Source organism: Arachis hypogaea, chromosome 2 (assembly GCF_003086295.3).
Source record: "Arachis hypogaea cultivar Tifrunner chromosome 2, arahy.Tifrunner.gnm2.J5K5, whole genome shotgun sequence".
Taxonomy (NCBI): Eukaryota; Viridiplantae; Streptophyta; class Magnoliopsida; order Fabales; family Fabaceae; genus Arachis; species Arachis hypogaea.
This window is the reverse complement of record NC_092037.1, coordinates 44,486,942-44,509,653: the sequence shown is the minus strand read 5'-3', so window position 1 is coordinate 44,509,653 and position 22,712 is coordinate 44,486,942. Positions and strand designations below refer to the sequence as shown.

General features: G+C 38.7%; 1 non-coding gene across 1 annotated transcript; it reads right to left on the bottom strand.

The window, feature by feature from the left end:
- Nucleotides 1-20,227: 20,227 nt before the first annotated feature.
- LOC112768039 (small nucleolar RNA R71) lies at nucleotides 20,228-20,331 on the bottom strand. Its single transcript, XR_003185484.1, has one exon. It is a non-coding gene; the product is annotated as a small nucleolar RNA R71 (small nucleolar RNA).
- Nucleotides 20,332-22,712: the final 2,381 nt, after the last annotated feature.

Here is a 22,712-nt window from a genome sequence, read left to right as displayed (position 1 = left end):
AAGGTTTGCTCGTCCTCGTGCAAAAGAAGAAAGAAGGGAGTAGAAGAAGAGGAAATAGAGGAGATGGAGGGGGGCTTTGTGTTTCGGCCAAGGGGGAGAAGTAGTGTTTAGGTTGTGTGAAAATGAGGGGGTGAAGATGGGTTTATATAGGGGTGGAGAGGTATTGAGGTGATTGGTGAGTGGGTGAAGAAGAGAAAGAGTGGTGGGGTAAGTGGGGATCCTGTGGGGTCCACAGATCCTGAGGTGTCAAGGATAGCTAATCCCTGCACCCAGTGGCGTGCAAAACGCCCTTTTCTGCCAATCCTGGCGTTAAACGCCAGGTTGCTGCCCATTTCTGGCATTTAACGCCAGTTTCTTGCCCATTCCTGGCGTTAAACACCAGTCTGGTGCCCCTTTCTGACGTTAAACGCCTAGAATGGTGACAGACTAGGCGTTAAACGCCCATTTGCTACCCTTACTGGCGTTTAAATGCCAGTAGGTTTTTCCTCCAGGGTGTGCTATTTTTCTTTCTGTTTTTTATTCTGTTATTGCTTTTTCAATTGATTTTGTGACTTCACATGATCATCAACCTACAGAAAACATAAAATAACAATGTAAAATAGATAAATATAACATTGGGTTGCCTCCCAACAAGCGCTTCTTTAATGTCAGTAGCTTGACAGTGGGCTCTCTTGGAGCCTCACGGATACTCAGAGCAATGTTGGAACCTCCCAACACCAAACTTAGAGTTTGACTGTGGGGGTTCAACACTAAACTTAGAATTTGGTTGTGGCCTCCCAACACCAAACTTAGAGATTGACTGTGGGGGCTCTGTTTGACTCTGTTTTGAGAGAAGCTTTTCATGCTTCCTCCCTTTCCTGTCTGCAAACCATGGTACTTCCTGAATGGCGAAGAGTTGCTCATCCGGAAAGGTTTCAGAGATCTCAGTAGGAGGGTGGGGCGCTCCTGCTACTGGTTCTATCCGGGACAGGTGATCAGCTACTTGATTTTCTGTCCCTTTTCTGTCTCTTATTTCTATATCAAACTCTTGCAGAAGCAACACCCATCTTATGAGCCTGGGTTTTGAATCCTGCTTTGTGAGTAGATATTTAAGAGAAGCATGGTCAGTGTACACAATCACTTTTAATCCTACTAGATAGGATCTAAACTTGTCAATGGCATAAACCACTACAAGTAACTCTTTTTCTGTGGTTGTGTAATTCTTCTGTGCATCATTTAAAACACGGCTAGTATAATAAATGACGTGCAGAAGCTTGTTATGTCTCTGTCCTAACACTGCACCTATGGTATGGTCACTGGCATCACACATTAGTTCGAATGGTAATGTCAAGTCTGGTGCAGAGATGACTGGTGTTGTGACCAGCTTAGCTTTCAGAGTCTCAAACGCCTGCAGACACTCCTTATCAAAGATAAATGGCGTGTCAGCAGCTCGCAGATTACTCAGAGGTTTGGCAATTTTTTTGAAAAATCCTTTATAAACCTTCTGTAGAATCCTGCATGCCCCAGAAAGCTTCTGATTGCCTTAACATTGGCAGGTGGTGGTAATTTTTCAATTACCTCCACCTTAGCTTGATCCACTTCTATTCCTTTGTTCGAAGTTTTGTGCCCAAGGACAATTCCTCTAGTCACCATAAAGTGACATTTTTCCCAGTTTAAGACCAGGTTAGTCTCTTGGCATCTTTTCAAAACAAGTGCTAGATGGTGAAGGCAGGAGCTAAATGAGTCTCCAAATACTGAAAAGTCATCCATGAAGACTTCCAGAAATTTCTCTACAATATCTGAGAAAATAGAGAGCATGCACCTCTGAAAGGTTGCAGGTGCATTACACAGACCAAAAGGCATCCTTCTGTAGGCAAATACTCCAGAAAGACATGTGAATGCTGTTTTCTCTTGGTCCTGAGGATCTACTGCAATTTGGTTGTAACCTGAATAGCCATCCAAAAAGCAGTAGTATTCATGACCTGCTAGTCTCTCTAGCATCTGGTCTATAAATGGTAAAGGAAAATGATCCTTTCTGGTGGCTGTATTGAGCCTTCTGTAGTCAATACACATACGCCACCCTGTAGTTGTTCTTGTAGGAACCAGTTCATTCTTTTCATTATGAACCATTGTCATGCCTCCCTTTTTGGGGGACAACATAGACAGGGCTCACCCAGGGGCTATCAGAAATAGGATAAATAATCCCAGCCTCTAGTAACTTAGTGACCTCTTTCTGCACCACCTCCTTCATGGCTGGATTTAGCCGCCTCTGTGGTTGAACCACTGGCTTAGCATCATCCTCCAATAGGATCTTGTGCATGCATCTTGCTGGGCTAATGCCCTTAAGATCACTTATGGACCACCCAAGAGCTGTCTTGTGTGTCCTTAGCACTTGAATTAGTGCTTCCTCTTCCTGTGGATTTAAAGTAGAGCTTATGATTACTGGAAAAGTGTCACTTTCTCCCAGAAATGCATATTTCAGGGTTGGTGGTAGTGGCTTGAGCTCGGATTTAGGAGGCTTATCCTCTTCCTGAGGAATTTTCAGAATTTCTTTTATTTCCTTTAGTTCCTCCAGATCAGGCTGAACATCTTTAAAGATGTCCTCTAGCTCTGATTCGAGACTTTCAGTCATATTGACCTCCTCTACCAAAGAGTCAAAATATCAGTGCTCATGCAATCATTTGATGTGTCTGGATGCTGCATAGCTTTGACAACATTCAACTTGAACTCATCCTCATTGACTCTCAGGGTTAATTCCCCTTTTTGGACGTCAATGAGAGTTCGTCCAGTTGCTAGGAAGGGTCTTCCTAGGATGAGAGTTGCACTCTTGTGCTCCTCCATTTCCAGTACTACAAAGTCAGTTGGAAAGGCGAATGGCCCAACCTTGATAATCATGTCCTCAATTATGCCTGATGGGTATTTAATGGAGCCATCAGCAAGTTGGAGGCATATCCAGGTTGGTTTCACTTCTTCAGTCAACCCAAGCTTTCTGATAGTGGATGCAGGTATTAGATTGATACTTGCTCCAAGGTCACATAGGGCTCTCTTGGTACAAGCACCTTCTAATGTGCATGGTATCATAAAGCTTTCTGGATTTTGAAGCTTCTCTGGTAAGCTCTTCAGAATGACTGCACTACATTCTTCAGTGAGAAATACGTTTTCAGTTTCTCTCCAATCCTTCTTATGACTTAAGATCTCTTTCATGAACTTAGCATAAGAGGGTATTTGCTCAAGTGCTTCTGCAAACGGAATCTTTATTTCAAGAGTCCTGAGATAGTCTGCAAAGCGGGCAAATTGCTTATCCTATTCCGCTTGGCATAGTTTCTGAGGATAAGGCATCTTGGCTTTATACTCTTCAACCTTAGTTGCTGCAGGTTTATTTCCTACTGAAGTGGTTGGATAAGCCTTCTTAGAGGGGTTACTATCAGCACTCTCAGGTGTCTGACTCCTCATTGGCGTTTGAACGCCAGGATTGGGTGAGGAATGGGCGTTTAACGCCAACTTTTCCTCCCTTTCTGGCGTTTGAACGCCAGAACTGGGCAGGGAATGGGCGTTTAACGCCAACTTTTCCCCCCTTTCTGGCATGTGAACGCCAGAAGTATTCCTCTCTGGGCTCTTACTGTCCTCAGAGGGATTTTGGATAGTGGTTTGGTTATCCTCTGTCAGTTGTTCCTTTCTTAGCTTTCTGCTGCTTTGAGTTGACACATTCAATGTTTTCCCACTCCTTAATTTAACAACTTGGCATTCTTCTGTTATCTGTTTAGATAGTTGCTGTCTTGTCTGATTTAATTGCGCTTCCATATTCTTGTTAGCAATTTTAGTTTCTTGGAGCATCTCTTTAAATTCTGCTAACTATTTTGTCATCATGAGTAATTGCTGATTAAGTTCAACCATCTGTTCTTGAGGGTTAGGATCAGTAGTTACTGCCATAGCTTCTTCTTTTATAGAGGACTCACTGCTTGAGTATAAATGTTAATTTCTAGCAACTGTATCTATGAGCTCTTGAGCCTCTTCAATCGTCTTCCGCATGTGTATAGATCCACCAGCTGAGTGGTCTAAAGACATCTGAGCTTTTTCTGTGAGCCCATAATAGAAGATGTCTAACTGTACCCACTCTGAAAACATTTCAGAGGGGCATTTTCTTAGCATACCTCTGTACCTCTCCCAGCATTATAAAGGGATTCATTATCCTCTTGTTTAAAGCCTTGGATGTCCAGCCTTAGCTATGTCATCCTTTTTGGAGGGTAAAATTGATTCAGGAATTTGTCTGATAACTGTCTCCATGTTTTTATGCTTGCTATGGGTTGGTTATTCAACCACCTCTTAGCTTGATCCTTTACAGCAAATGGAAATAGTAACAGTCTGTAGACATCCTGATCCACCTCTTTATCACGTACTGTGTCAGCAATTTGTAAGAACTGTGCCAGAAACTCAGTAGGTTCTTCCTGTGGAAGACCAGAATACTGGCAATTTTACTGCACCATGATAATGAGTTGAGTATTTAGCTCAAAGCTGCTTGCTTTAATGGGAGGTATACTGATACTACTCCCATATGCAGCTGTGATGGGGTTAGCATATGACCCCAAAGTCCTTCTGGACTGCTCAATTCCAGTTAGGTCTACGATGGAGAAAGGGAGATGATGCGGATATTATTATTTTTATTTTTTTATTTTTTTATTTTATTTAATTAAAAGTGACCGAAAATAATAAAATAAAATTTCGAAAACTAAAAGAAAATAAAATCAAAGCAAATTGAAAACTAAATTAATTAACTAATTAAAAAGATTTTGGAATTAGCAATTAAAAAGATATGATTGAAAAGATATGATTGCAAAATGATTGAAAAGATATGATTGAAGAAATTAAAAAGATTTGATTTTTGAAAAAGATTTGAAAAGATCAATTTTTGAAATTAGAATTTTGACTTGACTAAAAAAAATATGATTTTGAAAATCTTTGACTAATTTAATGCAAAATTTCGAAAATTATGAGTAAAATAAGGAAAGGATATTTTTTTTGATTTTTTAAATTTTAATGAGGAAAGAGAAAAACAACAAAAAGACACTAAACTTAGAAATTTTAGATCAAAACAAAGAGAACAAACAAGAAATCTTTGAATGTCAAGATGAACACCAAGAACACTTTGAAGATCAAGATAAACACCAAGAACAATTTTTAGAAAATCAAACACAAATTTTCGAAAATTTAAAAGAAAACACAAAGAAGACACCAAACTTAAAATATGAAACTAAACTCAAATAAAAGACTCTAAACCAACAAAAATAAAATATTCCTAATCTAAGCAACAAGATAAACCGTCAGTTGTCCAAACTCGAACAATCCCCGGCAATGGCGCCAAAAACTTGGTGCACGAAATTGCAATCACACTTTTGCAATCCCGCACAATTAACCAGCAAGTGCACTGGGTCGTCCAAGTAATACCTTACGTGAGTAAGGGTCGATCCCACGGAGATTGTCGGCTTGAAGCAAGCTATGGTTATCTTGTAACTCTTAGTCAGGATATCAATAATTCTCAGGTTTAATTGTGAAAAGTAGAAGAACATGAAATAAATACTTGTTTTGCAGTAATGGAGAGCAGGTTGAGGTTTTGGAGATGCTCTATCTTCTGAATCTCTGCTTTCCTACTGTCTTCTTCTTCAAGCACGCAAGGCTCCTTCCATGGCAAGCTGTATGTAGGGTTTCACCGTTGTCAATGGCTACCTCCCATCCTCTCAGTGAAAATGTTCAACGCGCTCTGTCACAGCACGGCTATTCATCTGTCGGTTCTCAATCAGGTTGGAATAGAATCCAGTGATTCTTTTGCGTCTGTAACTAACGCCCAGCCATCAGGAGTTTGAAGCTCGTCACAGTCATTCAATTCTTGAATCCTACTCAGAATACCACAGACAAGGTTTAGACTTTCCAGATTCTCTTGAATGCCGCCATCAATTCTAGCTTATACCACAAAGATTCTGATTAAAAAATCCAAGAGATATCTACTCAATCTAAGGTAGAACGGAGGTGGTTGTCAGGCACACGTTCATAGGTGAGAATGATGATGAGTGTCACGGATCATCACATTCATCAAGTTTAGGAGCAAGTGATATCTTAGAATAGAAGCAAGCGTGATTGAATGAAAAACAGTAGTAATTGCATTAATCCATCAAGACACAGCAGAGCTCCTCACCTCCCAACCATGGGGTTTAGAGACTCATGCCGTAAAAGATACAATAAGAAACATGTAATGTGTCATGAGGTAAAGATACAATGTCAAAATATCCTATTTATAGTGAACTAGTAACCTAGGATATACAGAAAGTAGTAAATGACGTAAAAATCCACTTCTGCGGTCCACTTGGTGTGTGCTTGGGCTGAGCATTGAAGCTTTCATGTGTAGAGACTTTTTCTGGAGCAGCTTTTGTGCCAGTTTGGGCGTTTAACTCCAATTTTTGTGCCAGTTCCGGCGTTAAACGCCGGGAATTCTGAAGCTGATTTGCAACGCCGGTTTGGGCCATCAAATCTCGGAAAAAGTATGGACTATTATACATTGCTGGAAAGCCCAGGATGTCTACTTTCTAACGCAATTGAGAGCGCGCAAATTGGGCTTCTGTAGCTCCAGAAAATTCACTTCGAGTACATGGAGGTCAGAACCCAACAGCATCTGCAGTCCTTTTTCAGCCTCTGAATCAGATTTTTGCTCAGGTCCCTCAGTTTCAGCCAGAAATTACCTGAAATCACAGAAAAACACACAAACTCATAGTAAAGCCCAAAAAAGTGAATTTTAAATAAAAACTAATAAAAACATACTAAAAACTAACTAAAATGTACTAAAAACATACAAAAATAGTGCCAAAAAGCGTATAAATTATCCGCTCATCAGCTGCCTACTATATTCTTTGGGTATGAACCTCACTGCCTTGTAGTTTGCAATGTCTGCAAACCATGGCACTTCCTGGATGGCAAAGAGTTTCTCATCCGGAAAGTTTTCAGAGATCTCAGTAAGAGGGAGGGACGCCCCTTCTACTGGTTCTATTCCAGACAGGTGATCTGCTACTTGATTTTCTGTCGCTTTTCTGTCTCTTATTTCTATATCAAACTCTTGCAGAAGCAACACCCATCTTATGAGTCTGGGTTTTGAATCCTGCTTTGTGAGTAGATATTTAAGAGCAACATGGTCAGTGTACACAATCACTTTTGATCCTACTAAATAAGATCTGAACTTGTCAATGGCGTAAACCACTGCAAGTAACTCTTTTTTGTGGTTGTGTAGTTCTTCTGTGCTTTATTTAGAACACGACTGACATAATAAATGACGTGCAGAAGCTTGTCATGCCTTTGTCCCAACACTGCACCAATGGCATGGTCACTGGCATCACACATTAATTCAAATGGTAATGTTCAGTCTGGTGCAGAGATGACTGATGCTGTGACTAGCTTAGCTTTCAGAGTTTCAAATGCCTGCAGACACTCTTTATCAAAGATAAATGGCGTGTCAGCAGCTAGCAGATTACTCAGAGGTTTGGCAATTTTTGAAAAATCCTTTATTAACCTCCTATAAAATCATGCATGCCCCAGAAAGCTTCTAATTGCCTTAACATTGGCAGGTGGTGGTAATTTTTCAATTACCTCTACCTTAGCTTGATCCACTTCTATTCCCTTGTTCAAAATTTTGTGTCCAAGGACAATTCCTTCAGTCACCATAAAGTGACATTTCTCCCAGTTTAAAACCAGGTTAGTCTCTTGGCACCTCTTTAGAACAAGTGCTAGATAGTCAAGACAGGAGCTGAATGAGACTCCAAATACTGAAAAGTCATCCATGAAGACTTCCAGAAATTTTTCCACCATATCAGAGAAAATTGAGAGCATGCACCTTTGAAAGGTTGCAAGTGCATTGCACAGACCAAATGGCATCCTTCTGTATGTAAATACTCCAGATGGACATGTGAATGCTATTTTCTCTTGATCCTGGGGATCTACTGCAATTTGATTATAACCTGAATATCCATCCAGGAAGCAGTAGTATTCATGACCTGCTAGTCTTTCTAGCATCTAGTCTATGAAGGGTAAAGGAAAATGATCCTTTCTGGTAGCTGTATTGAGCCTTCTATAATCAATACACATACGCCACCCTGTAACTGTTCTTGTAGGAACTAGTTCATTTCTTTCATTATGAACCACTGTCATGCGACCCTTCTTAGGGACGACTTGGACAGGGCTTACCCAGGGGCTATCAGAAATAGGATAAATAATCCCAGCCTCTAGTAACTTAGTGACCTCCTTCTGCACCACCTCCTTCATGGCTGGATTTAGCCGCCTCTTTGGTTGAACCACTGGCTTAGCGTCACCCTCCAATAGGATTTTGTGCATGCATCTGGCTGGGCTAATACCCTTAAGATCACTGATGGACCACCCAAGGGCTGTCTTGTGTGTCCTTAGCACTTGAATTAGTGCTTCCTCTTCCTGTGGCTCTAAGGTAGAGCTTATGATCACAGGGAAGGTATCACCTTCTCCCAAAAATGCATATTTCAGGGATGGTGGTAATGGTTTGAGCTCGGCTTTTGGAGGTTTCTCCTCTTCCTGAGGGATTTTTAGAGGTTCTATTATTTTCTCTGGTTCCTCCAGATCAGGCTGAACATCTTTAGAGATATCCTCTAGCTCTGATTCGAGACTCTCAGTCATATTGACCTCTTTTACCTAAGAGTCAATAATATCAATGCTCATGCAGTCATTTGGGGTGTCTGGATGCTGGATAGCTTTGACAACATTCAACTTGAACTCATCCTCATTGACTCTCAAGGTTACTTCCCCTTTTTGAATGTCAATAAGGGTTCGGCCAGTTGCTAGGAAAGGTCTTCCTAGAATGAGAGTTGCACTCTTGTGCTCCTCCATTTCCAGCACCACAAAGTCAATGTGAAAGGCAAATGGCCCAACCTTGACAATCATGTCTTCAATCACGCCTGATGGGTATTTAATGGAGCCATCAGCAAGTTGGAGACATATCCGGGTTGGTTTAACTTCATCAGTCAACCCAAGCTTTTTGATAGTAGATGCAGGTATTAAGTTGATACTTGCCCCAAGATCACATAGAGCTTGCTTGGTACAAGTACCCTCTAATGTGCATGGTATCATAAAGTTTCCAGGATCTTTAAACTTCTTAGGTAAGCTTTTCAGAATTACTACACTGCATTCTTTAGTGAGGTAAACTTTTTCAGTTTCCCTCCAATCCTTCTTATGACTTAAGATCTCTTTCATGAACTTAGCATAAGAGGGTATTTGCTCAAGTGCTTCTGCAAATGAAATCTTTATTTCAAGAGTCCTGAGATAGTCTACAAAGCGGGCAAATTGCTTATCCAGTTCCACTTGGCGGAGTTTATGAGGATAGGGCATTTTGGCTTTGTATTCCTCAATCTTAGTTGCTGTAGGTTTATTGCCTACAAATGTGGGTTGAGAAGCCTTTTTAGAGAGGTTGCTATCAGCACTTGTATGTGTCTGATCCCCATTGCTGTTTGAATGCCAGGGGTGGAAGCTGGAGTGGCATTAGACGCCAGCTCCTCACCTATTTCTGGCGTCTGAACGCCATAACTGTGCTTCCTTTGGGCATTCAACGCCAATTCCTTGCTTGTTTCTGGCATTGAACACCAAGACTGAGCATGGTTTGGGCATTCAACGCTAGCTTTCCACCCATTTTCTGGCGTTTGAGCGCCATAATTATTCCTCTCTGGGCTCTTACTGTCCTCAGATGGATTTTGGGTAGTTTGCTCATTTCTTGGCTTCCTGCTACCTTGAAGTGAGGTATTTAATATTTTTCCACTTCTTAATTGAACTGCTTGGCACTTTTCTGTTATTTGTTTTGATAACTGCTGTTCTGTTTGCTTCAACTGGACTTCCATATTCATATTAGCCATTCTTGTTTCTTGTAGTATCTCCTTGAATTTGGCTAGCTGCTTTGTTAGAAAATCCAGTTGCTGATTGAATTTAGTAACTTGTTCTACAGGGCTGAGTTCAGCAGTTACTGTTTTAGCCTCTTCGTTGATGGAAGATTCGCTGCTTAGGTACAGATGCTGATTTCTGGCAACTGTATCAATAAGCTCTTGAGCTTCTTCTATTGTCTTTCTCATGTGTATAGATCCACCAGCTGAGTGGTCTAGAGAAATCTGAGCTCTTTCTGTAAGCCCATAGTAGAAGATGTCTAACTGCACCCACTCTGAAAATATTTCAGAGGGGCATTTTCTTAGCATCTCTCTGTATCTCTCCCAAGCATCATAAAGGGATTCATTATCTCCTTGTTTAAAGCCTTGAATGCTCAGTCTTAGCTGTGTCATCCGTTTTGGAGGAAAATAGTGATTCAGGGATTTTTCTAACAGTTGTTTCCATGTCTTTATGCTGTCCTTAGGTTGGTTATTTCACCACCTCTTAGCTTGGTCTTTTACAACAAATGGAAACACTAACAGTCTATAGACATCCTAATCTACTTCCTTATCATGTATTGTGTTAGCAATTTGTAAAAATTGTGCCAGAAACTCTATAGGTTCTTCCTGTGGAAGACCAAAATGCTGGCAACTTTGCTGCACCATGATAATGAGCTGAGGATTCAACTCAAAACTACTGACTCCAGTGGAGGGTATATAGATACTACTCCCATATGAAGCAGTAGTGGGGTTAGCATATGACCCCAGAGTCCTTCTGGACTGTTCATTTCCACTTTAAGTCCATGATGGAAAAAGGAAGATGATGTGGATTTATTTTATTTATTTTATACAAAAAAATAATTTCCGAAATAACAAAATAAATTAAAATAAATACTAAAATAATAAATAAAAAGAAATAAAAAAATAAAAATAAAAATAAAAAAATTGAAAGAATTTTTTTTTGAAAAATTTCGAAAAGTGAGGAAAGAGAAAGTGATTAGGATATTTTTGAAATTGAAATCTAATTTTTTTAAATTAAAAAATATGGCTTAAAATTAGTTAGAAAATATATTTTTTTGAATTTTGAATTTTATGATGAAAGAGAAAAACACACAAAAGACACAAGACTTAAAAATTTTTAGATCTAATGCTCCTTGTTTTCGAAAATTTTGGAGGAAAAACACCAAGGAACACCAAACTTAAAAATTTTAAGATCAAAACACAAGGAAGACTCAAGAACACCTTGAAGATTCACAAGAACACCAAGAACAAAAGAAAGAACATCAAACTTAAAATTTTTAGAAAATCACAATAAAATTTTCGAAAATTAAAGATTAACAAGAAAACACCAAACTTAAAGTTTGGCACAAGATTTAATCAAAGAAAAATTATTTTCGAAAAAAATTTTAAAAGGAAGATACCCAATTGCCAAGAACATAAGCCAACACTCTAGCCAACTGAGCTATAAATGTAAGGTGTTTTAATATTGTATATAAAAAATATATTTTTTGAAAACTAATATTTTGAAAAAGCACAAGGAAAACACGAAAAATACACAAAATAGGAAAAATCAAAGATCAAACAAGAAAATTTGACAAGAATAATTTGAAGATCAAGGAAAAATAAAGAACACAAATGCAAAAATTTAAAGGAAAATATGAAATATGCAATTGACACCAAACTTAAAGTATAAAACTAAACTCACATAAAAATTAAAAATTAATAAGGAAAAATAATATTTTTGAAAAAAAATTTTGAAAAGAAAATAAAGGACTCAGATTTAATGACTCTATAGCAACAAAAATAAATTATTCCTAATCTAAGCAACAAAATAAACCTTTAGTTGTTCAAACTCGAACAATCCCCGGCAACAGCGCAAAAAACTTGGTGCACGAAATTGTAAATCACACTTTTCACAATTCGTACCACTAACCAGCAAGTGCACTGGGTCGTCCAAGTAATACCTTACGTGAGTAAGGGTCGAATCCCACGGAGATTGTTGGCTTGAAGCAAGCTATGGTTATCTTATTATACTTAGTCAGGATACCAATAGGGTTCTTTAGTCTCAATTGTAAAATAAAGTGAAAGGGCATAAAATAATTAATTGTTACTTAATAATGGAGAATATGTTGGAGTTTTGGAGATGCTTTGTCCTCCTTATTTCAGCTTTCTCTTGTACTCCTCTTCACACACGCAAGGCTCCATCCATGGCAAGCTGTATGTAGGGTGTCACCATTGTCAATGGCTACTTCCCATTCTCTCAGTGAAAATGGTCCAAATGCTCTGTCACAGCACGGCTAATCATCTGTTGGTTCTCGATCATGTCAGAATAGAATCCATTGATTCTTTTGCGTCTGTCACTACGCCCAACAATCGCAAGTTTGAAGCTCGTCACAGCCATTCAATCGTTGAATCCTACTCAGAATACCACAGACAAGGTTTAGACTTTTCGGATTCTCATGAATGCTGCAATCAATTCTAGCTTATACCACGAAGATTCTGGTTAAGGAATCTAAGAGATACTCATTCAATCTACTGTAGAACGGAGGTGGTTGTCAGGTACATGTTCATGGATTGAGGAAGGTGATGAGTGTCACGGATCATCACCTTCTTCATGGTGAAGTGCAAATGAACATCTTAGATAGGAACAAACGTGTTTGAATGGAAAACAGAGATAATTGCATTAATTCATCGAAACGCTGCAGAGCTCCTCACCCCCAACAATGGAGTTTAGAGACTCATTCCGTCAAAGAGTATAAAATTCAAATCTTAAAATGTCATGAGATACAAAATAAGCCTCTAAAAGTTGTTTAAATACTAAACTAGTAACCTAGGTTTACAAAAAGTGAGTAAACTAAGATGGACAGTGCAGAAATCCACTTCTGGGGCCCACTTTGTGTGTGCTGGGGCTGAGACTTAAGCTTCTCACGTGCTTGGGTTGTTTCTGGAGTTGAACGCCAGGTTGTAACCTGTTTCTGGCGTTGAACTCTAACTTGCAACTTGTTTCTGGCGCTGAACGCCAAACTGCAACATGGAACTGGCGTTAAATGCCAGTTTACGTCGTCTATCTTCGGACAAAGTATGGACTATCATATATTGCTGGAAAGCCCTTGATGTCTACTTTCCAGCCCATTTGAGAGCGCGCTAATTGGACTCCTGTAGCTCCAAAAAATCCATTCCGAGTGTAGAGAGGTCAGAATCTAACAGCATCAGCAGTCCTTTTTCAGCCTAAATCAGATTTTTGCTCAGCTCCCTCAATTTCAGCCAGAAAATACCTGAAATTATAGAAAAACATACATACTCATAGTAAAGTCCAGAATTATGAATTTTGCCTAAAAACTAAAAAATTATACTAAAAACTAACTAAAACATACTAAAATCTACATGAAATTACCCCCAAAAAGCATATAAAATATCCACTCATCAGTCCCTCAATTTCAGCCAGAAAATAACTGAAATCACAGAAAAACACACAAACTCATAGTATAGTCCAGAAATGTGAATTTTGTAAAAAAACTAACAAAAATATACTAGAAATTACCTAAAAACAATGCCGAAAAGCGTATAAATTATCCGCTCATCAGGCACGTATAAATTTCCGAGAAGGATATCCGTCAATGAGCAAAATTCTTATATATGAATGAGAAAAAGCTATGCATAGACTCTTGGAAATACGTGTTGAGGTACAGTCTAGGGTTTAGTAGTTGGAGTTGTCGGGTTAGCTGGATAACCAACAGAAGAGACTCATCAGCCATAGGACAGGCATGCATCATATGCATATTGTTTGACTTGCTTGTTTGTGCATTTTTTGGGAATGCCTAAGTGAACTTACCATGTTAATTGTTATATTTGCTACCTGCAGTACTTGTACTCTACCTGTGTTTGTTATGGTCTGTTTGGTTGTCTGTGCGATTCACTAGTGTTGTAGGATTGGAGGAAAGGAGGAGGATTGATGGTTAGATTTAAGTTTTAGTTTAGATAGAAACCCTTAGAGGACCACCCTAACTTATGGTTTCTGCTTTAGTTCTTTAAACTTTATAATCTGAGTGTCGGCATTTTAGGATTGCCTTTAGCTTTTTCGGGGCCTTATATCTTATGTACGTGGCACCTTTACCATGCAGAGAACCTCCGGTTCTCATTCCATACGGATATTTTTGTGTTTTCAAATGCAGGTAGAGAGGCAACTTGCTAGGCGTCTCGAGCTCTGCTGCGAAGTGGATCTTTTGGGACTTTATTTTTGTATAGTTAATATATGATCATATGTATAGAACTCTCTTGATAACTTGCTTTACTTTTGTACCTCTTAGAGGTGTATGGAGAACTAGGGTTTTATTTATGTATTTTGTACTTGGGGTTATGTATATATGTATGTAAATATTCTCCGGCCAGCCTTAACTTAACTTCACAGGCTGAGTCAGGAGCTCCCTATTTTGTACTCTTGACCCTCTACTCTTGTTTTCGTTATATGTATGTTATGAACCTTAGCTTTCTTCGTTGCAAGTAATCCTTATTCTTGAGCGTTGCGCTTTTAATTTTTCAATTTTGTTTTACCTATTCTTCATTGCTCCTAGTATATTACTTTCTTTCAATTATTATACGCATATATATTTTATTATAGCGGTCGTAATACCACACCACCTCTATTTTACAACTTAAGGGTAAAGCTCTGTGTGGTAGGGTGTTACATTATGGTATCTATTCATATCCTGGGTCAAGCTGTCTGACCTGGGACGTTCTACAGACAAAGTGACCGACCTCTTCAGGTCAGGACAACCCAACCTCTTCTCAAAGAGCTCGGCCAAGTCACAGGAAGGCCTAAACAAAGGGCCCAAACAGAGGAACACGTCCCTAATCCAAGGGCAGCCCAAGCCCATAGAGATAAAGGCGGTTCCCTTAAAAGATAAGAGGACCCCAGTCAAATATAAGATAAAGATAAGATAAGATAAGATAACTAACTTATCTCATCTAAAGAGGTCACTCTACACCATTATAAATACACTAGAGCACCCAAGTATAACTCATACTCTGATTCTACTCAATACCTGCTTAATACCCTTGCTAACTTAAGGATCGGAGTCCCTTGCAGGTACCCCCCAGCCTTTGGGGATGAAGGATCAGCACCACTGATGAGCGGATAATTTATACGCTTTTTGGCATTATTTTTAGATAGTTTTTAGTATAATCTAGCTACTTTTAGGGATGTTTTCATTAGTTTTTATGCTAAATTCACATTTCTGGATTTTACTATGAGTTTGTGTGTTTTTCTATGATTTCAGGTAATTTCTGGCTGAAATTGAGGGACCTGAGCAAAACTCTGATAAAAGGCTGACAAAGGACTGCTAATGCTGTTGGATTCTGACCTCCCTGCACTCGAAATGGATTTTCTGGAGCTACAGAATTTCAAATGGCGCGCTCTCAACGGCGTTGGAAAGTAGACATCTAGAGCTCAACGCCAGTTCCATGCAGCATTCTGGAGTCAAACGCCAAAAACACGTCACAAACCAGAGTTGAACGCCAAAAACAATTTACAACTTGGCGTTCAACTCCATTCGGCCATGGCTGGACCTTCATCACTTATGTATTTTCAACGGTGGAGTTTCTACACACCATAGATTAAGGGTGTGGAGCTCTGCTGTACCTCGAGTTTTAATGCAATTACTACTATTTTCTATTCAATTCGACTTATTCTTATTCTAAGATAGTCGTTGCACTTCAACATGATGAATGTGATGATCCGTGACACTCATTATCATTCTCACCTATGAACGCATGACTGACAACCACTTCCGTTCTACCTTAAGACCAGGCGCATATCTCTTGGATTCCTTAATCAAAATCTTCGTGGTATAAGCTAGACATGATGGCGGCATTCATGGGAATCCAGAAAGTCTAACCTTGTCTGTGATATTCCGAGTAGGATTCCAGAATTGAATGACTGTGATGAGCTTCAAACTCGCGATTGCTGGGCGTGATGACAAATGCAAAAGAATCAAGGAATTCTATTCCAACATGATCGAGAACCGACAGATGATTAGCCGTGCTGTGACAGAGCGTTTGGACCATTTTCACTGAGAGGATGGGATGTAGCCATTGACAACGGTGATGCCCTACATACAGCTTGCCATGGAAAGGTGTAAGAAGGATTGGATGAAAGCAGTAGGAAAGCAGAGAATCAGAAGAAACACAGCACCTTCATGCACTTATCTGAAATTCCTACCATTAAATTACATGAGTAACTCTATCTTTATTTTCTGTTTAAATTTGTTATTATTATTTGAAAATCCAATAATTTCTTAATATAGTTGAATTCGCCTGACTGGGATTTACAAGATGACCATAGCTTGCTTCATACCAACAATCTCTATGGGATCGACCCTTACTCACGTAAGGTATTACTTGGACGACCCAGTACACTTGCTGGTTAGTTGTGCGGAGTTGTGACAAAGTGTGATTTATGTTTGAGAGCACCAAGTCTTTGGAGCCATTGTTGATGATCACAATTTCGTCCACCAAGTTTTTGGCGCCGTTTCCGGGGATTGTTTGAGTTTGGACAACTGACGGTTCTTCTTGTTGCTCAGATCAGGTAATTTTCTTTTTGTTTTAGTTTCAAAAATTTTTTTCAAAATTTTTTTTGAAAATTTCTCACCTATTTTCGAAAATTCTCAGAGTTTTCATATAACATGTTTTAGCTTGGCTGGCTATTAAGCCATGTCTAATCCATGGGATTTTGATTGAGGACTATGAATTCATTGTTTTCTTTTTCCTATATGTTTTTTTTCGAAAAAGTAACAAAAATACAAAAAATTCATAAAATCATAAAAATCAAAAAATATTTTGTGTTTCTTGTTTGAGTCTTGTGTCATGTTTTAAGTTTGGTGTCAATTGCATGTTTTAAAAGTCTCTTGCATTTTTCGAAAATTCATGCATTCATAGTATTCTTCATGATCTTCAAGTTGTTCTTGGTAAGTCTTTGATGAGCGGATAATTTATACGCTTTTTGGCATTGTTTTTAGTATGCTTTTAGCATGTTTTAGTTAGTTTTTATTATATTTTTATTAGTTTTTATTTAAAATTCACTTTTCTGGACTTTACTATGAGTTTGTGTATTTTTCTGTGATTTCAGGTATTTTCTGGCTGAAATTGAGGGACCTGAGCAAAAATCTGATTCAGAGGCTGAAAAGGGCTGCAGATGCTGTTGGATTCTGACCTCCCTGCACCCAAAGTGGATTTTCTGAAGATACAGAAACCCAATTGGCGCGCTCTCAACTGCGTTAGAAAGTAGACATCCGGGGCTTTTCAGCAATATATAATAGTCCATACTTTGCTCGAGATTTGATGGGCGAAATAGGCGTTCCAAATCAGCTTCAGAATTCCCGGCGTTAAACGCCGGAACTGGCACAAAAGTGGGAGTTAAACGCCCAAACTGGCACAAAAGCTGGCGTTTAACTCCAAGAAAAGTCTCTACACATGGAAGCTTCAATGCTCAACCCAAGCACACACCAAGTTGGCCCGGAAGTGGATTTTTATGTCATTTACTCATTTCTGTAAACCCTAAGCTACTAGTTCTCTATAAATAAGACCTTTTGCTATTGTATTTTCATCTGGGTTCTTCTGGTTCCCTCTCTGGGGCCGAAGCCAATGATCACCATTATCTCTTATGTATTTTCAACGGTGGAGTTTCTACACACCATAGATTAAGGTGTGGAGCTCTGCTGTACCTCGAGTATTAATGCAATTACTACTATTTTCCATTCAATTCAGTTATTCTTGTTCTAAGATATTCATTCGCACCCAAGAACATGATGAATGTGATGATTATGTGACGCTCATCATCATTTTCACTTATGAACGCGTGCCTGACAACCACCTTCGTTCTACATGCAAACAAGGCTTGAATATTTATCTCTTGGATTCCTTAATCAGAATCTTCGTGGTATAAGCTAGAATCCATTGGCAGCCATTCCTGAGAATCCGGAAAGTCTAAACCTTGTCTGTGGTATTCCGAGTAGAATTCATGGATTGAATGACTGTGACGAGCTTCAAACTCGCAATTGTGGGGCATGTGACAGACGCAAAAGAATCACTGAATTCTATTCCGACATGATCGAGAACCGACAGATGAATAGTCGTGCTGTGACAGAGCGCGTTGAACATTTTCACTGAGAGGACGGGACTGTAGCCATTGACAACGGTGATGCCCAACATACAGCTTGACATGGAAAGGAGTAAGAAGGATTGGATGAAGACAGTAGGAAAGCAGAGAGACGGAAGGGACAAAGCATCTCCATACGCTTATCTGAAATTCTCACCAATGAATTACATAAGTATCTCTATCTTTATCTTATATTTTATTTATCTTTTAATCATTCATCCTCCATAACCATTTGAATCCGCCTGACTGAGATTTACAAGTTGACCATAGCTTGCATCATACCAACAATCTCCGTGGGATCGACCCTTACTCGCGTAAGGTTTATTACTTGGACGACCCAGTGCACTTGTTGGTTAGTTGTGCGAAGTTGTGATAAAGAGTGAGATTACAATTGTGCGTACCATGTTGATGGCGCCATTGATGATCACAATTTCGTGCACCAGTTTTCTTGTTTGATCTTGATGTTTTCTTGTTTTGTGTCTTTTATTGTTTTTCATGTGCATTCTTGCATTCATAGAGTCTAAACATTAAAGATTTCTAAGTTTGGTGTCTTGCATATTTTCTTTGCATAAAATATTTTTCAAAAATATGTTCTTGATGTTCATCATGATCTTCAAGGTGTTCTTGGTGTTCATCTTGACATTCATAGTGTTCTTGCATGCATAATGTGTTTTGATTCATAATTTTCATGTTGTGAGTCATTTTTATGTTTTTCTCTCTCATAATTAAAAATTCAAAAATAAAAAATACATTTTCCTTAATTTTCTCATAAAATTCGAAATTTTGAGTTGACTTAGTCAAAAAATTTTAAAATTAGTTGTTTCTTACAAGTCAAGTCAAAATTTCAATTTTAAAAATCTTATCTTTTCAAAACTTTTTCAAAAATCAAATCTTTTTCATTTTTCTTACTAATTTTCAAAATTTTCTTTTTAAAAATGTTTTTCAAAAATATTTTTCTTAATTTTATCTTTATTTTTAAAAATTATGCTAACAATTAATGTGATTGGTTCAAAAATTTGAAGTTGTTAATTTCTTGTTAGGAAAGGTTCAATCTTTAAATTCTAGAATCTTATCTTTTAGTTTCTTGTTAGTTAAGTAATTAATTTTAATTTTAAAAATTAAATCTATCTTATCCTATCTTTTATATCATATCTTTTTCAAAATTTTATCTTTTTCAAAAATTTGATTTTAAAATATCTTTTCTAACTTCTTATCTTCTTATCTTTTCAAATTTGATTTTCAAATCTTTTTCAACTAACTATTTGATTTTTTGTTTGTTTCTTATCTTTTTTAAAACCACCTAACTACTTTTTCCTCTCTAATTTTCGAAAATATCTCATCCCTTTTTTCAAAATTCTTTTTAAATTAACTAATTGTTTTAAATTTTAATTCTATCTCACCTTTAATTTTCGAAAATCATTAACTCCTTTTCAAAATTAATTTTCGAAAATTTCTCTCTCTCTTCTTCTATTTATTTATTTATTTACTAACACTTCTCTTCACCTCTCTTCATCTCAAATCACTACCCCTATCCTCACCCTTCTTTTTGGATTCTCCTTTCTTTATTCCCTTCTTCTTCTACTAATAATAAGGAACCTCTTTACTGTGAGATAGAGGATTCCTCTTCTTTTTCTGTTCTCTTCTCTTTCATATGAGCATGAACAAGGAAAAAGGCATTCTTGTTGAAGCTGCTCCAGAACCTGAAACGACTCTGAAGAGGAAACTAAGAGAAGCTAAATTGCAACAATCCAGAGACAACATTGCTGAAATTTTCGAATAAGAAAAGGAGATGGCAGCCGAACCTAACAACAATAATGCAAGAAGGATGCTTGTTGATTATACCACACCTACGTCCAAGTTTAATGGAAGAAGCATCTCAATTCCTACCATAAGAGCAAACAATTTTGAGCTGAAACCTCAATTAGTTGCTCTAATGCAACAAAATTGCAAGTTTCATGGACTTCAATCAGAAGCTCCTTACCAGCTCTTAACTAAGTTCTTGTAGATCTATGAGACTGTTAAGACTAATGGAGTAGATCCTGAAGTCTACAGGCTCATGCTTTTCCCTTTTGCTGTAAGAGACAAAGCTAGAATATGGTTGGACTCTCAACCTAAAGATAGCCTGGACTCCTGGGATAAGCTGGTCACGGCCTTCTTGGCTAAGTTCTTTCCTCCTCAAAAGCTGAGCAAGCTTAGAGTGGATGTTCAGACCTTCAAGCAAAAAGATGGTGAATCCCTCTATGAAGCTTGGGAAAGATACAAGAAGATGACCAAAAAGTGTCCTTCTGACATGTTTTCAGAGTGGACCATATTAGATATATTCTATTATGGTCTATCTGAGTTTTCCAAGATGTCATTGAACCACTCTGCAGGTGGATCCATTCACCTAAAAAAAATGCCTGCAGAAGCTCAGGAACTTATTGACATTGTTGCAAATAACCAATTCATGTACACTTCTGAGAGAAATTCCGTGAATAATGGGACACCTCAGAGGAAGGGAGTTCTTAAAATTGATGCTCTGAATGCCATATTGGCTTAGACAAAGTGTTGACTCAGCAAGTCAACATGATTTCTCAAAGTCTGAATGGATGGCAAAATGCATCCAACAGTACTAAAGAGGCATCTTCTGAAGAAGAAGCTTATGATCCTGAAAACCCTGCAATGGCAGAGGTAAATTACATGGGTGAACCTTATGGAAATACCTATAATTCATCATGGAGAAATCATCCGAATTTCTCATGGAAGGGTCAACAAAAGCCTCAACAAGGCTTTAATAATGGTGGAAGAAATAAGTGCAGCAATATCAAGCCTTATCCATCATCTTCTCAGCAACAGACAGAGAATTATGAACAGAATACCTTTAACTTAGCAAACTTAGTCTCTGGTCTGTCTAAGGCCACTTTAAGTTTCATGAATGAAACAAGGTCCTCCATCAGAAATCTAGAGGCACAAGTGGGCTAGCTGAGTAAGAAAATCACTGAAACCCATCCTAGTACTCTCCCAAGCAATACTGAAGAAAATCCAAAAAGAGAGTGCAAGGCCATTGATATAATCAATATGGCCGAATGCAAGGAGGAGGGAGAGGACACGAATCCCAATGAGGAAGATCTCATGGGATGTCTCTCAAGCAGGAAGGAGTTCCCTATTGAGGATCCAAAGGAATCTGAGTCTCATATAGAGACCATAGAGATTCCATTAAATCTTCTTCTGCCATTCATGAGCTCTGAAGATTATTCTTCCTCTGAAGAGGATGAAGATGTAACTGGAGAGCAGGTTGCTCAATATCTAGGAGCCATCATGAAGTTGAATGCCAAGTTATTTGGTAATGAGACTTGGGAAGGTGAACCTCCCTTGCTCATTAGTGAACTTGATACATGGGTTCAGCAAACTTTACCTCAAAAGAAACAAGATCCTGGGAAATTCTTAATACCCTGTACCATAGGCACCATGACCTTTGAGAAAGCTCTGTGTGACCTAGGGTCAGGCATAAATCTTATGCCACTCTCTGTAATGGAGAAGTTGGGGATCATTGAGGTACAGCCTGCCTTATTCTCATTACAATTGGTAGACAAGTCAGTAAGACAAGCTTATAGATTAGTAGAGGAAGTTTTAGTAAAGGTTAAAGGCCTTTACATTCCTGCTGATTTCATAATCTTAGACACTAGGAAGGAGGAGAATGAATGCATCATCCTTGGAAGATCTTTCCTAGCCACAGCAGAGCTGTGATAGATGTTAACAGAGGAGAATTAGTCCTTCAATTGAATGGGGACTACCTTGTGTTTAAGGCACACGGCTAACCTTCTGTAACAAGGGAGAGGAAGCATGAAAAGCTTCTCTCAGTACAGAGTCAAACAAAGCCCCCACAATCAAACTCTAAGTTTGGTGTTGAGAGGGCTCAGCCAAACTCTATGTTTGGTGTTGAATCCCCACATCCAAACTCTAAGTTTGGTGTTGGGAGTCTACAACATTGACCTGATCACCTGTGTGGCTCCATGAGAGCCCACTGTCAAGCTATTGACATTAAAAAAGCACTTATTGGGAGGCAACCCAATTTTTATTTATCTAATTTTACTTTATTGTTCTTTTATGTTTTATTAGGTTCATGATCATGTGGAGTCACGAAAAAAATATTAAAATTAAAAACAGAATCAAAAATAGCAGAAGAAAAATCACACCCTGGAGGAAGGACCTATTGGCGTTTAAACGCCAGTAAGGAGCATCTGGCTGGCGTTCAACGCCAGAACAGAGCATGAATCTGGCGTTGAACGCCAGAAACAAGCAGCATCCTGGCGTTTAAACCCCACGAACATACCCTGAGGAGACCTGGCACTGAACGCCAGAAACAAGCATGGAACTGGCATTCAACGCCAGAAACATGCTGCAGTTGAGCGTTGAACGCCCAGAACATGCATCACCTCGGTGTTTAAACGCTAGAATTGCATGCAAAGGCATTGTACATGCCTAATTAGTTCAGGGATGTAAATCTTTGACACCTCAGGATCTGTGGACCCCACAAGATCATCTCAGGATCTGCGGACCTCACAGGATCTCCACCTACCTCACCCTATCTCTCTCCATTCACGGTCATCCCTTCTGTTTTTCACCACTCACATCCATCCATCTCTTCCCCACCCAAACCCACCCTACATAGTCGAATACACATCTCTCTCCCT